The sequence below is a fragment of the Heliangelus exortis genome, chromosome 6 (assembly GCF_036169615.1).
Source record: "Heliangelus exortis chromosome 6, bHelExo1.hap1, whole genome shotgun sequence".
In the NCBI taxonomy this organism is placed as follows: domain Eukaryota; kingdom Metazoa; phylum Chordata; class Aves; order Apodiformes; family Trochilidae; genus Heliangelus; species Heliangelus exortis.
In genome coordinates this window covers 36,456,137-36,472,178 of record NC_092427.1, presented here as the reverse complement: position 1 = coordinate 36,472,178, position 16,042 = coordinate 36,456,137, and the positions used below count along the sequence as shown (strand labels likewise).

General features: G+C 44.5%; 1 protein-coding gene across 4 annotated transcripts in view; it reads right to left on the bottom strand.

Moving 5' to 3' along the window:
• SLC39A10 (solute carrier family 39 member 10) overlaps positions 1-16,042 on the bottom strand; it is a 108,309-nt gene that overhangs the window by 24,093 nt on the left and 68,174 nt on the right. Inside the window, exon 1 of one of the 4 annotated variants that reach the window (XM_071747843.1) lies at positions 6,468-6,699. The exons of 2 other annotated variants lie outside the window; for them this stretch is intronic. The gene's annotated coding sequence lies outside the window, so the exon portion shown is untranslated. Of the gene's footprint in view, positions 1-6,467; positions 6,700-16,042 lie in introns of those variants that run through there. One more of the 4 variants, XM_071747846.1, reaches the window with a different exon arrangement.

The window sequence follows — 16,042 nt, the reverse complement described above, 5'->3', positions numbered from 1 at the left end:
AGCACAAACTTTTGTTTCCAGTTCACCACAGCTGAAGATACCTGAACGTCTGTGTGCTGTCAGCAGTCCAAAACTTTACTTTTCTTATTTCTAGATGGACCAAACTTCCTCAGGAACCCTCTGATCCTCTTCAGTCATTTAAACTTTTAGGATACCTGCTCTCTCCCAGCAGACCACCTCACTTCCAGGTTAAAAAGCTCCAACACACAGCTTGTCTGCTGGGCACTGAAACCTGTACCAGGCACTAATGCTCCACACCACAGCCCCCCAGCAGAGAAGTCCCCAGTACACGGGGAAATCCCACAAGATAATGCCTGAATAATAAAGGTTGAAATACCTTTTTTAAAGAAATTTGGCAAGGCTAACAATGTATCATACCTTTGGCCATCCCAAGGGTCTCCTCAAAGCAAGGAACAAACAAGCAAAACTGCAAAAAAAATATTTTCCTGTCTGATAAGCTAAATTACTCCTAAATTTCTGATTAAACTGCAGGTACTTTCTAGTACTTCCCTCACTGTAATGAATTATGGAAACTGCACAGAGCTTTGATAATCAGTTAAATACAAACTATAATATTCCACTTAATGGCAAGAAAGCTCTTCTGGGCTGCTGTGCTTAGGATATGGATGAAGAAGTGTCTACAGTGGCAAAGTTTCAGTGACTTAGATGCACACCTGCTCCCAGTTCCCCCTGGAAGGACACACACACTTGGGGGGGTATTTGGCAGGGTGAATAAACTCAACTTTGGAGTTGTACAAAGGAGAGATGGTTAAGTATCATCAACAACCTTAGAACCTGGCACCTCTGGATACAGAGCTACTCAGTCCTACTTAAAGCACAAATCAGTATTAAGATATAGATATTGACATTAAAAGAAACAAAAAAAAAAAAAAAAACCCAACACATCAAGAAACACACTGAGAATACATCTTCTTTTCCTTTGTTTTGCTTTGAACCCCAGTTTGGCTGCCTGCTATCAGCAGCTTGGCTAAAAGAGGAACTCTATTTAGATACCCACTCACCAGCTGTAAATCAATTACATTTACATTTGGCCCTCAGAATTCAAGGTATTTTTATCTGCTAATAACCATCACACCCAGTAATAAAAATACAGCTGTAATAAGAACACACAGGGATCAGTTTATGAATGTGGTTCAGGTCAGGAAATCTCAAGATATCTGCCTTTGGAAGTGGAATTCACATTTTATTGTAGTGATACTTACTAGAAACTGTGACTGGAACTTTCTAAAGTGTTTATAATCCACATGCAGAAACACTGCACCCAGTGTCAGTTGAGGAGCATATTCATAACTTTATATTCATAACTTTATATTCATAACTTTATATTCATAACTTTATATTCATAACTTTATATTCATAACTTTATATTCATAACTTTATATTCATAACTTTATATTCATAACTTTATATTCATAACTTTATACAAACCCTGCAATCCTGCATAAAACTTCCTACTTAATCTGAAGAGCTTTTCATCTCACATACATGTTTTATCTTACAAAAACACAAACCACAGGAATATTTTTACAGGGCTTAATTTGATTAATGAGCTCAGACACGATATTAACTTCCAGTGTTAAGCAGAGCTGATCTCAATTCTAGATCATTTAGCTACCTGGTATCAAAGTCTCTTTGTCACTCAAGCACTGAACTGAATGCTTATGGAATACAATTTTCTGTACCCCTAACACTTCAAAAATTACAGGGCTCCAACTCCTTCCTAGTTAATAATCCACATTTTGTACATAATTAACACTTTGCTTAATACTGAGCTGATGGGATTGTCAGCACAGAAGAAAAAGAGGGGGAGGTTTCCAGATGGGTTCCTCTCAAGTGGGAACAGGATTCCTCTGCTCTTCAAAAAAACTCAAAACGATCCCCCCAAAACAACAACACAAACCCCCCCAAACAAACAAACAAAAAACCAAGCAACCCCAACACACCCCAAACCAAAACACACCTGGAGAGTAATTTTATTCGTTTGCACTGCCAAAAATTGTTAATAAACATGAGCAAACTGATCCACGGGTTGCTAGGTTCATTTTGTTGTTCCAGATCAGCTCAGGGATCAGTCTTCTGCTGTTGTTCTTGTTCAGGGAGCAGCAGTAACAATCACACCTACGTTCAGACACTGCAGCAGACACCCTGTAACACCAGCCTCAGATTTTTTTCACTCTCCCCCCGCTGCTTTGGAAAGCAGGAAGCTATAGAAAAAGTGGGAATGAAGCTCCGAGGTCCTGGGCAGCTGGGAGAGCAAAGCCAAGAGCTGAGTCATTCCCCCTCTGCAGCAACCCAGTCAGAAAATGGAAAAAAAGATGAGGCAGAACCATGTGATACCTGAGCACATTTCCAGTGCCATGAATCATGTCCCCCAGCACGGGCACAACATCATACACGTAATTTCAGCATCTCCTCACAAACTTCTGAGACTGACATCAGGAAACCATCTTCCCAGTCTTTCATGCTTGCTTCCAGCTTTTGGGGTATTAAAAGCCTGTACGGGGTTTGGATTCTCACAAGAGGTAACAAAACCCAAGTGACTTCAAACAATTATTTGTTCATTTCTTTACTCCTCAGATCTCTATTACACCAAACAAAAAAACCTCCAAATGGCACTGATGGCACAGAAAATATTATGAAAAAGTAGACTGATGCAGCACAGTTCTAGGAGATGACAGGGTAGGCAGGACATGGTTTCCAGCACTTCCATCAATTACTGGTACTTAAACCCCACATTTATCAGCTTTGATCAATTGGTACAGATTTCCTGACCAGACTTTATTAGGTATATTTCAACTAGTATCTCAGTTGCAATTTACAAATGTCCTAATAACAATCTTATTTTTTTTCTGCATCAGGTGTTACTGCAGGCCTTAATCATCAAGTTACTCCCTAGTTCTCATTGAAGAAACTTTTGTAGCCCACCCCTAGAAGAATATTTTTCATACAAGAAAACTTTTTTAAATAATTGCTCTCTGAATTAAGAGTCCCACAGAGAAAGAAGAAGTTACACCCATTTTCTTCACATTAGAACAGAAATTGCTTCCCAAAAGACACAAATCCTTAAGAGTCACAGAAGCCTCCCTGTGAAAAGCATGATACCCACCCAAGGAAGAGAACTGTGATTAAGTTTTCCTTCTTTTAAATGTTTAGTTTTAAACATGCTAAGAAAAAAGTCAGGATATCTTCCTTTGACAATTCTGTTATAAAATAACAAGTCCTGACAGTTGATGGTCAACTGTGAGGGGACAGACTGAAGGTTGTTCTGATACCATTTTCATTGCTCACACACACACCCAGCCTGTCCATCCCCTGTTCTGCCACCAGCTCTCCACTAAATTTCACAATTAAGGACAGAAACTTCCAGGAAATCTTTCCTAAGTCAGTAATGATGAAAACAGGCAACTGCTTCCAACTCCAGACTGATTTACCACTCATTTATCAAGTGCCCATCACATGGTCAAAATAAACTTCCACTTCTGTAAAAGCTGGAGAGAGGCAGGAACAACAAAGCCATTACGTCAGGCACAATCATCCTCAAAGAACATTAGAAGTGGACAGCCAAAGCAAACAAGTCCAAACGTACTTCCTCTGGGTCTATCCACACCCCAGCTTGAAGTCGGTGTGATCTGGGCACTGCTTGAAGGTTTATTCCTGCTTTAATCAGCCACTGTTCTGCAGAAATGCAGTGTGAATACAAGTGACCAAACTACAGTTGCTCCACTGTGGTCCTGAAGTCACCCAGTGAAGCCCACAAGGGAAACTGATGCCAGATTTTTCCATGTGTGTGCATTCACTTTGGTTTGAGTCAATGTACACAAAAAGTAGTTAAGTTTCCCAAGTTTCCTACTGAACACTGCAGGAATGGTTTACTGCTGACTTTTCACCATCCAGCTCCAGCAGATGGGCACTGTTACACTGCCACATCAATCCTCACCTGAGATCACTACAAGTACCTCCAAACACTGCAGCAGATGAAGGTCAGCACCAAGACCTTAAACTTAAATTTCTGGAGCATGTCTGCATTACCCAGATGATCCAATTTTACTAGATTTTAAGTTTTTTTTTTTTTTTTGAACAGGTGGAACAAACATTGAGACACCTAAGTGTGTGACTACTTGTGCCATTTTAAACCACAACTTTGCTATAACTGCACTTTATGCCTGTTTGGATTTGTATTACACACTCAAAACTTATTATTTGGGCTTTATTGAAACCAACCTGGAAAGCACAAAGGCCTCCAAATCAACAACTATTAATTACAAGAAACCTCATCACTTTGGAGAATTTTTTTTTACATAGGCAGAATCTTCTTCCATGTTGCCTGTTCCAGAGAGGCACTCATGGACAATCCTACAGCCACCTTGTGTTGACACTGGGACTGATTCCCACATGGCACTGCCACCATTTGTCTCACAAAACACCATTAATTCACTCTACACACAGGCCCCAGTCTCATTCAGACACAGGCTGCCTGGCTGCCTTTTTACTCAGAAGGATTTTAAGTGTTAAAAGCACTTTAAAAAGCAGAGCTGCAGGACAGCACTACCAATTTTGCTTTAACAGCTGTTTCAGAACAAGTATCTAGTTGGCAGTCACCATGGCCTCAATGTTCTTGGGAACCACACCACTTTTTCACACTATTTCATTACATTATCACAGAATAATATTAGCCTAAGTGACATCATAAATTTACTTCTTGCTTTGGAGTCAAGTAGGATGCCTCAATGGTCCAGACAGATTCTTTATGCCCCTATGCATCTAACAAAAAATACACTCTTAAATGAAAAAAAAATCCAAGCACATCTATTAAAACAAAATTTTAAAAAATCTACCAGGATACCTGTTTTCTACAGAATTAGTTCTGTGTTGTTCTATCAGTTACCAGTTGTACCACCCCTGGAATTACTTGTGATAACTACATGGGAAGTTCTTCCACACAGTCTGGAAAGCAACCAGGCCTGGCTGTGTGCATTTATCAATGCTGTATCAGGCTTCACACACCCCAGGTTGCCTCAGTATTACAACCCCCTATCTTAATTAAAAGTGATCGTTATTTAAGCCATGCAGAGTGCTAGAAACCACAATTATTTCCAAGTCGGACAACTCTTGCTCAGAGGCACCAGACCAAAAGCTATCAGGTACCAAGGCTTCCACAGAAGCACGCCAAGAAAGACAAAGTAACTCCAGGGTTTTGAAGAATAATTTTATTCCCACGTTTCAACGTTAAATTTATGTTCCCAAAGGTTGCAGCATGAGCAGCAGATGCAGTTGAGCGCAATAAATTCCCTTTGCTTATGATTTCTGTGTATGGTAAACTACATCCAAGGACAAAACCTCCAGAGCCTCTCCTACTTTTGTTTAAAGTCTCTGGGCGGGTTACAGCCCGGCAGAAATTTTTAGAGCTGTTGACGCCAACCAGGAACTCTTAACCCAAACAAGATTTAATCGCGTCGTTTCTTTATCACCAATCGCCCTCCAACAAACACAAAACTACGGGAATTTCTCGCACCCCCCCCACCGAAGCTCACCACCCCCCCCGGACACACAAACAGACACACACAACCCCTTCCTTCCTTGCAGCTCCCTGCACCAAACCAGCAGCTCCAGCACCTTCTACCCACAACTCGGGGCCTCCACGTGGCCGCTGCGAACCGGGCTCGGCGGGGCCGGGACACTCCCAACCCTCCCTCACAACAGGAGGAGGGTGCCGAGGGAAATGGACACCGACCCGCCGAGCACACACACGTCGAAAGGGACACACGACCCACCGGGCTACCCCAGCCCGCACCACACCGGGCCGGGCCTCAGAACCGGCGGCGACCCCCACCCCCTTTGCCCCCCCGAAACCCGCCGCATCCTGCCGCTCCCCCCTGACCCCAACCGGGACAGCCACGTCCCGGTCCCCCCGTTAAAGCAGAGACAGGGGGTGGGGGGAAGGGTCTACCTGCCGCATGGCCGACACCAGAGCAGGGGGACGGGGGGGGGGGATATGTGAGGGGAGGAGAAGCGACAGGGCCGCGGCGGCGGCGCGCGCTTTTACCTCAGAACGGAGCAGAGAGGGGGGGAGGCCGCGCAGGGCCCCTCAGCCCCGCCGCCCCTCAGCCCCCGCCGCCCCCCGGGCCCCCATCGCCCCGGGGGTCGCCATCGCCCGCCCTCGCCCACCCGTGGAGCCCCAGGCCCGGCGAGGGGGTCTCGCCGCCGCCGCCACGTGATGAAGCGGCCGCGCCGCCGTGTCCCCCCGCACGCCGCTCCGCATCCCGGGGAAGGTGGTGTCCGTTACTGCCCATCGCCACCGCCGCTTCCTTCTCCTCGTCCGCAACACCCCCGACACCCACCCCCCCGACCCCGTTCCCCGCCGCCATCCCCGGGCCAGCCGCCACCCTCACCGCAGCGCCGGCCGCTTGTGGGGGAGGGAATGTAAACAAATGGGGTTTTATAGCTACCTCACTCGAGTGCCGTGTGCATCTCCCTCTCCGCTCGGTACCAAACCGCCGCGGCGCCTCCTCCTCCTGCAGCTCCTGCCGCCGCCACCGATACGCTATTCACCAACCGCCGATACGCCAAGCCCCGCCGCCCTCCCCGCGCTCGCCCTTACGCACCCTGCGGATCGGAGCCCGCAGGCGGCCCCGCAGAGCGCTTTACCCAATGCGCAGCCATTTCCTTCCCCCCCCCCCCGGTGCCGCTTCGCTCCCCCCCTTTTCCCCGCTCCAACGCGGGCTACGAAAATGGCGTAGCGCCCGCCCGCCCTCCCCGCCCCGCACACCCTCCCCACCCCGCACACCCCTTTCCCTCCCTGCGGCGGGGTGCCCTCAGCACTCGCACACGACGGGGCCGGGAAGCGGGCGGCAGCCCCGTGGCAGGAGGACGGCGGAACTCCCCCCTTAACCCTGACCTCAACCCCCCCGGCTTTGGGTTGAGCCGGCGGTGCTTGAGCCGCCTCCGCCATCTGCGCCGGGCCGGGCCGAGAGCCTCGCAGGCCCCGAGCCCCGGCGGGAAGCGGAGCCGCTGGCCGTGCCCCGGCGGCGGGAAGGGGGAGGGCGGCCCGGGCCGGTGTCTGAGGCTGCCGGGGGTCCCGCTGTCCCCGGGAGAAGGGGTTCCTTAGGGATAGAGCCTGGCTGTGGGCCCCAACACCTTCCGGGGAACGGGGAGGGTGTTTGGTCCCTGGTTATTTAACCCTCTGCCAGGTTTACTCACCAAATTAATAAAAAACCTCTTTAGCTGATAAACGTGGCCCCCTCCAAAGCGATGCATTTGACTCGACAACAGCTACAGAACAACACCACCAAAATAAATTAACGCCTTATTTAAATGCAAGCCCTCACTGGGACGACGCTGAGGGCCAGCAGACATCTTGGTTTATGGCGTAGGAGAATGCACAGGAGTCCTCCACATCAAGTAACTATTTTAAAGCAAACCAGCCGATTTTGTGCTGGCGAGTTACAGCAAGCGTGTTCCAAGGCTGAAGTAGGAACATTCCAACTAAGTTTCAAGCCATTTTTCTTCCTGAGAAACACACATGCAGTTCTCACCACCTTTTCCTCCAAAAATAACGTGTTCCACATGCTAAGAACCTCCCTTAGAGGTTCAGGAGACACACAAAACCAGTTTCTTTTCAGAAGGCACACATTTAGACTCGTATTACTGAACTAATTCACCTAATCCTTTCTAAACTTGTCCTTTTTGTTAAAACAGATGGTTGACACCAGTGCTCCCCGAAGCCTGGCCCGGCAGAACCAGAATCCAGTCCTGTTCATTGTCCCACCCAAGCTTCATCCCCTGGTTATCAACTCCAAGAGCCTCCCAGAAGCAGCATGTGAACAACTTGGTGACTAAAAATGTAAAGGATTAATGATATTTGTCTAGAAACAAAAGGAAGTTGCTACCTAGGACCCCCAAACCCATGTACACCAAACACTGAAGTCACAGGGCAAGAAAAAACCAGAGCAGACTTTTCTAGATTCATTAGAATGCAGATAAGGGAACAAACTGATAAGGATAAACCTATCAAACAGGTCTGGTCCTAAGACCACATCAGCTTTTTGTCTTACACCAATCCATTGCTATGCCATGATGGATTTTTACTGGACTCGTCCAATTACTCCTGTTTTTTCCCCCTATTAGTTTCATGTCCCACTCATAGACTGTTTCATTTCCAGTTTCTCCCTACACCTTTCCCTCTTTTTAGTATTTTGAGGGGAAAAAATAACACCTACATTCCCCCCCTCATTCATTCTTTTGCCAAATACCTTACAAATCAGTCATCAGAATACAAACTATATGAGTTCAAAAATTTTACCACCTCTCCTCAGGTCAAGTTTTAGGGACTGTTAAAGTGATTTTGCGGCCCTACACTGAACTGTTGTGCCAGATCACTTGCACGTTCATTTGAATGATTTCTGCCTCAAAACAGGTCCTTGATCTCTCAGAAATAAATCCACTGAATGCAAGGAATGTAAAAAAATGAAAATTTTTGTACCTTCTTCCTTTAGAGTTTATTCTGAGTGTTGTACACTGCACGCTGAACACACTAATAAAAGCTTATGGGGTTTGTTAGCTCTTCTGAGTAAAGATTCAAACAATGTAAAAAGCTCATTTAAAAAAAACAAACCCAAATCAAGAAGTCCATTAGGAGCACTCAGTGGATGAATTTAAATTACGACTTTAAATAAAGAAGAGTCCTTGAAAACTTCAGGACTGATTTGTACTGGTTTTCCTATATTTAGAAAGTGTAGGTAGGTGGGTAAGGAAGTTTTTCTGAATGCAACTTTGCCTTATTGTGGAGGTACTGATACCACAAAGCTTCTTTCCAGAGATTCAGCCAAACAAGGAATACCAATAAACCAATCCCTGTATCCAGGGCTTCTCTGTTTAGGAGAAGTTCTGCTTCCCTCCAGCAGTTACAGGCTCTTAACATGGGCCTGTATTATTTTCATGCCAGAAAGGACCATTTTTAGGCAGAGGAGACAGACGATGCTTCCCTGTGAAGAAATAAGAGTTTAATTTCTATTTTGGTCTAGGTTATAACCTCCCCAGTTAGTCTGCTGATGGCTTTCTCTTGATGCACTGAAAAGCCTCTTTGTCTTGGGAATATTTTCCCCTCTAGCTTCATGTTGAATCTTGCAGTTAGGTTACTTCTCTGTGGTTTTAACTTCCTGTACCTTTAGTACAAGAACTGCCTGCACATCAGGACTTAAGGAAAAGGAAGTATGAGTTTCTATAGCTCAGCTACAGAAACCCAGGACACAAACTATTTGATCAGGCATTTCTCTTCCTGACCTCTCTTTCAACAGCCCAGTTTCATGTCAGGGATAGAAGGTTGACATATATATCTTCACACAAATGTATTTTTTTTAGGAATGAGTTTTCCCTCCCTATTAATTTACCCCCTGAAGCACAAGTCCCTGGCAAATTCAGCTTTTCTGGATGAAGAGTCCAACTTAATTTTCTTCTTCTGAACTACTGGTGTCCCAAGAAAAAGCCAAGATGAGGGCTGGGAACATCAACTTCCCCCTTTATCTGAAATGATCTTGTCTAAAGATTTAATCAGACTTTAGGGCACCTTGAATGCCAGCATAGCTGGGTTTGTGGTGCCTATGTTAGATGTGTATTTTCTTTCCTGTTCTTTAAAACATTTTTCTAGCTTCCTTCCTTGCCTTTCACTCATTCTGAGAGCCTGAATGAAAGTCAGGGATGCCATTTCTTGTTTGAAAATGGCCAACAAGTATTACTTAGCTTGCTGAAGAGATTTATGGAGCTTGCAAGTGGCAGAATTAACCTCCAGGAGGTGAAGCAGGGCTGACAGATCACAGCTATTACCAAAGCCAAGCTGAGAGATTCCTCCAGAGTGAGAGTTTGATTTAAAGGAGGCTTTGCTCAACAAGTCCACCAACAAGAGCCATGGGAGTGGAATTCCAGGGAATCCTGTAGAAGGCATTTTCTGTCCTCACAAAATCATTTCCTAATCTGGATGTCAAAATCTGACCTGCTGACTGTTTTTTTGGGATTTTCTGATGTACTCACTGTGGATGCCTACGTGCTCAGAAGTGTCTCACACATGGACTTGGACTTTCACTGCTGGGTAGTTTGCTATCTACTCGTTCCTAGAAGGCCCTAAGGTTGGGTGCTGAAGCAGCAAAAATGTTTCAGGGACACAAGTGAAGGGGTTTTAAGCATCAGGGTGAGCTCAAGTGACTCCCTGGAATCAAGCAGTGATTCTGTGATTAAAGGCCATGCTTTTAGAAATAGGCAGTGAGGTCCTCAGGGAGGTCTCATTGCCTCCTGACAATTTCAAATCAGTAAGATCAGACTCTCACAGCTATGAATTTCAAGGTTTTTTTTAACTCCAAGGCCATATATAAAAATAGTACTTCTAATAGAGTCTATTTTTTCCACATTCCTGCTCAACTGGATGATCTTGTTCAAGCTTGGAAGATGTGTTTAGTTCATTCTAATTGGTTTCAACTCTAAAAATTCCAATGATAATTCAAAATAGATCTGGTTAGTTTTGCACCAACTAGAAAGTGTAACTTGAAAGTTTCTGTACTCATGAGAAAAAAAGGGAAATCCATTTGAACTTTTTTTTTTTTTTAATTAAAAAACCCCAACATTTTCTTGCCCTTCTCTCACAACATGTCTGTGCTCAGCCTGGATGTAATCGTGTATGGGCAGAGATAGATTTGGAGGCAGAAATAGTGCTGTCAGTGACACAACCTGATGATTTTAAATATGGTACTAGTGTAAACATTGACAGGAAATCAGTTCAAACAGAAGCCCATGATTTCTAGCAACCATGCCAAAGCAAGATACAGGCTTTAAAGATCTTTGTTTCACAAGTTTTTGAGTTGGTCTCTGTGGGAAAGGGCTTGGCTTCTTGGTTTTGTTTTTAAACACACACAGGCTGACATTTTTACTGAAAAGAAAAAAACAAAACCTTTCTCACTGGCTCTAGACTTAAGGTTACATAAACATCAAAGAATGTAAGCAATAGGGCATGATGCTGGAGCACCAACTGAAGTGTTTGTTCCACACCAAGCTTTTTTCTGCAGTATGGGAAAAAGCCAAGATGACTTGTAGAGCTTTTGTTAATTTTGCAAAGCTAGCAGGCCTTAGTATAGCTTATCCACAGGAGAACTCCTGCTGGGCAAGTTTTACTTTATTAAATGAACCTCCTTTTTTTTTTTTTTAAAAAAAAATAATTATTTGTTTTAAGCACTACTGCCTGAAACAGCCAAAAGCCCTTTTGTTGGATCTGAGAGGTGTGATTTGTTAGTAGCAGGGCTGGGATAAAATTCAAAATGAAAGACATTAGAAAGCAAGAAGCTCATGTCACAGCCTCCTTCCTCTCTTGCAAACTCGGGTTTATTTATTTCTCTCCCTTCCTGCCTGCCTGCTGAAAACACCTGTTTGCTTGTGGCATCTTTTCTGGTTGCAGGAAGATCTTATCTCCACACCAAAGGCTGTGCTGGGGAGGCCACTCAGCTGCTTCCTTCAGCACATGCCTGGGGGGAGCTTGCTGAGCACAAAGCACTTGTGCTCCTATCCCTGGAAAAGCTCTGTCTCAATAAATATGGGATATTCCCTGCTGGAGCCAGGCAGGGGGTGAAACATGAAAGAAAGCTGTGCTAGCTGGCTGGGTGGGGTGAGCTGAACATTCCTCTAAAGGCTTATGAAAGCAAACTATATCGATTCCAAAGCTGACCCACCTCACCAGAGAGGAAATATTGACTTTATTGTAATCTCTCTACACTTAGAGGCATTTGCTTTACACCCTCTTCTCAAACAGAGTGGAAAAAAAAGTATTAATGGTACCATCCCTGACATTATTTGGAAGAATCAATGAGCAGATTAATGTAGGAAAAGGAAGGTACCTTTTACACCAGTCCCTGCTGGTTTTTAACCACTGGTTTGGTGATGGGCAGGCTCTAGAAATAACCTAAATTAGCTGAGTAGTAGAAGCATTGCTCTTCTAATGGTGGATTTTAGTAGGCAGCTGGGGGGAAATTCCCCATTTCTTTCACCTCTGTTCAACGTAGAAGTGGAAATGAGAGATTTTAAACTCCTGCAGTTCCTCCCTGGTGGGCAGGCAGAATCAGGAAGCCACCCATAAGTGCCTGGCTGCCTGTTTTGACTAATTCAGGGGAGTCTCTAAAATTTCAGCAGGGAAAAGGGAAGCTAGTGTGGGCTCCTGTGGACACACTTCAGGAACTGAAGCTGGAACGAAGGGGCAAGGATGCTGTACAGCCTCAACCTTCTTTATCACAGATCCCAAGCCTCAAAGGAACACCTACAGAGATGAGAAAGCAGACAAAGATCTTGTTTGCAGCTGCAAAGCAAATTATGAAATGGGTGTTTGGTTGATTTGTTTTACTTTTGAGTCAACTCTGATCTGTAGCAAAACCTAAAATCCACAGAAAGGCTCTCAAAATCAAAATTATTGATGACAGTTTAGGGAAAGAGTTAGCTTGAGCTTAGCTGTGTTTATCCTTCCATGCCTGATAGCTACAGAAATGGGAATTCAAGCAGTAGGCTGCTGGTTTTCAGGGTTCCATCAGTGTTAAAAGATGCCTTTGGCTTTGAGATGCTGGCGTGGGCTGAATTTGTTGGTGTCCCCCCCTCCATAATTTACACTTTTCTATTTGTTCCACATGTAGTCCACAATTTAAAAGCATGTTTAAACCCTCCCCCCAGGTCTCCACCTGATAATTAATGAGGCCCCAGAAGGAGCATGAATGACACTAAAAAACACCTCATTTTCCAAATCCTAGGCTACAGCCCTTTGACAGCACTGCTAGGTGCTGCAGCCTGATTTTCCATGGTGCTGCCCCCAAATGCTTGGCACAGCTGGGTGGTAATTACAGTTTTAATGACACAAGTAGGAGTGTGAATTTAAACACAAGCAGCTATGAAGACCAGAGTTAACTTGAGCTGATACCAAAAAAAAAAAAAAGAAAAAGAAAGAAAAAGAAAAAAAAAGATGAAGGGAGACGTAGAAAAAAAAAAGGTGAAAATTGGAGTGAAAAGACAGAGAGAGAACAGAAAGCCATTTCTGCAATGATGGGGTTGGACTGACATTGCTGACAGGAAAAACACACATGTCTGAGTTCAGGTTTTTGTTGGTAAAGCAGAGCAATCCAAGAATAGTAAAAACAAAATGGTAAACAGCAAAAGCTGTGATGAACTTCGAGGCTGAAAATTAACTGAAAAAAGAAAAATTCTTTTGGGCGGGTGGGGGCAAAATTCGAGTCTTGGGAGTGAACTGGTATTTATTTTTTCATATAAATATGGTGTCTGTAACCTACCAAATTTCCAGATGGCTAAAATTCTGAGAATAAGCTGCTGAAGCCTGACACAGCACCCTTTGGCAAATCAAGATCCATAATAAAAAGAAGGAAATTTTGTCACAGGAGCTTCAAGACGTTGTTTCTTCAAACTCAAGTCAATACTTACTAAGAATTTGCAAGGAAGATTGGAATATTTGAGGCAAGCCAGTTACTTTGAAAAGAGACTGCTTGGGGCTCCCCAGCTCACATGGACCTGGGCTGGCTCACTGTCAAATTCCCATGTGAAGCTGAGGCCAGATTCTGGGAAATTCTCATCCCCACACCAGCTCAAGAAGTTTTACATAATCTTATCTCAAATGACCTAGAAGCACTTAGTTTGGACAGTGTGATCCTGGGCTGACAGCATTTATATTCCAGGGTGTGTCAAATTCATAGCATAAGAGCAAAGAATTCTCCATCTTTCCAAAGGGGCTTCAGTTTTAATGTAACCTACACCACTTCCCCTAAAATAAAGGCACACAAATTTTGGCCCTGTTGTCTTAGAAGATGCTTACAATATCCCAACATTCAGACAAGAGGAGACTTGGGTATTGCAGCTTTTAGAGAGGAGTGAATCAGAAAATTAATTGCCAGCCATGACCCACCTGAGATTGCTCACAGCCCTTCCTGAAAGCCCCACACACACATTCCACACCACATCCAGCAGTCACTTACATGATGTTGGGGCCAGCTTCGTCATTCAGGACACCAGTGCCTTTTCCTCTCATTCTCCTCTTCCTCATTTATGAGAGGGAGAGACAGCATGGCCCACAGCCACTTCTCTCCATGGGAATACTTGCTGTCTGTGCTGGGTCTGAGTTTTGAAAAAAATCTACTGTCTTTTTAAGGAGCTGTGAGAACAAGGGGTTTTATTTATTATGATATTGAAGCTGAATGTTGAGCTGGCAGAAACAATATTATGGTAGAGCTTCGGTGCTCAAACCAGAGCTGCTCTGTTTTCACAGGAGGAAACTTCAAGTTGCTGCACAAAACTTTGAGCTGTGGATGGAGCTCTGAGATGTGTGGGGTGGACAGGCCCCAGTTACTGCAAAAAAGCAAAGCAGCAGAAGGTTGTTTTGCAGAGGTTATTGCTGAGAATTTATTTGCAATCCAATAGTCAGCTGCAGAGGAAAGGGGTTTTTGCAGGGGAGGGCGAGGCGGATCAAAATTACTGCAATTTTCCCATTTTTAATTTTTTTTTTTTTTATGCCACTTGTGTTGCACTGCAACAACCAGCATTCCTCTCAAAGGTCAGTGATCTCCTGAGGGCAAAAGAGAGTTCATGGTAATGTAACCTGCTCAACAAACACTCAGAAACCCAAGTGAGGAGGGATGACAACAGCTTCAAGAATTTGGCAGGGGCTGGGAGAATTACTCCCAAACCTCTCTGTTCATTGCACCCAGAGCAATCCCTGTCTTCCTTGGGTATCCCACAGCATCCTGTCTTGCTTTGGCTCCTGTTCAGCCAGACATTTTGGGGTCTAATGCCCCCAAAATAAACCCACCACACACCACCCTGCTGTCTCCTCCTCAGAAAGTCTCCTTTCTGAAAGTCTGACAAATAAGAGTGAAAATAACTTGGCTGTGGAAAACTTCTCCGAGATGATTCCATCCTCATAAAGCAGCAGTTTGCATTTGCCAAAATCTCAGGAAAATCAGTCCACCCAACTTAGGTTTAGGGCCTCACCTGTGCAGAGGCCCCAAAGAGACAGACATTCTGGTTTCCAGTTGTAGGAAGCCAGGCTGGTGATTCTGTCCCTTCTGGTCCTTTTCTGGCAGTGTGTATCTCAGCAGAGCCTAATCTGCTGAATTTCCAGTTGTTGAGGCAGATGGAAAACATTTGCCAAGAAATCATCCTAATCATGCCAATAGATAACCTAATAGATCATCCACTCTTTAGGCAGAGCAGAGAAGAGCAGCATGCTACATGCTACTTGGTGTGTTCAGAAACTTGGGCTTCTGGGTGAATTAAATTGGACTTTTGATTTCTGTTTTTTTTTTTTTTGTCTGCTCCATGATGCCAAAATATCTTGGTGCAATTGAAGAGTAGGCTAAATGAGAGCAGGCTTCTGCTTGTGTGGGCTCCTTTTGGTTTGTTTATCCCCAAACCTGCCTCTCCAATGATGCCAGAAAAATATATATTGGTTGTGTTGGTGGTGAGGTGTGTTCAAGACAGGGAGAGTCATGTTCAGAGCAGACCACTGCATTGAGACACTACAAATCCAAACAACTTCAACCTGGGAGATGCTCTAAAATAGATTTTCCCCTCTGAAGTGGTAAGTGGTAATTCCTCTTTGACTCTTGTTTCTTCCCTCCAGTTCCTCCTACTGCTATTACTGTGCAGCTCCAGGAAGGTCATCACCAAATTGTCATTTGACTTTTTTTTTTTCTGAAGGTCAGGAAATGCAGTACTTAAACTAGTGCTGATGGTTCCTCTCTGGCAGCATTTGCCAAGATGGAATTGTAACCAAATAATACAGAAGACTCAATAAGATAAGGGCTCAAATGTAAAACTCAAGCAATCTCCCTCTCTCCTCACAGCCCAGTCACTCTTCTTGCTGCAGGACCTTCAAGTCCAACTCCTGGCTGGTACTACAGAGCATCCCTCAAAGCTGACCATGCCCTGCTGGTGTAGAGGACATAAAATATCACTGCATTCTGTTCCTGAGGTACTAGCAGTAGTATTTTTATGATCTTGA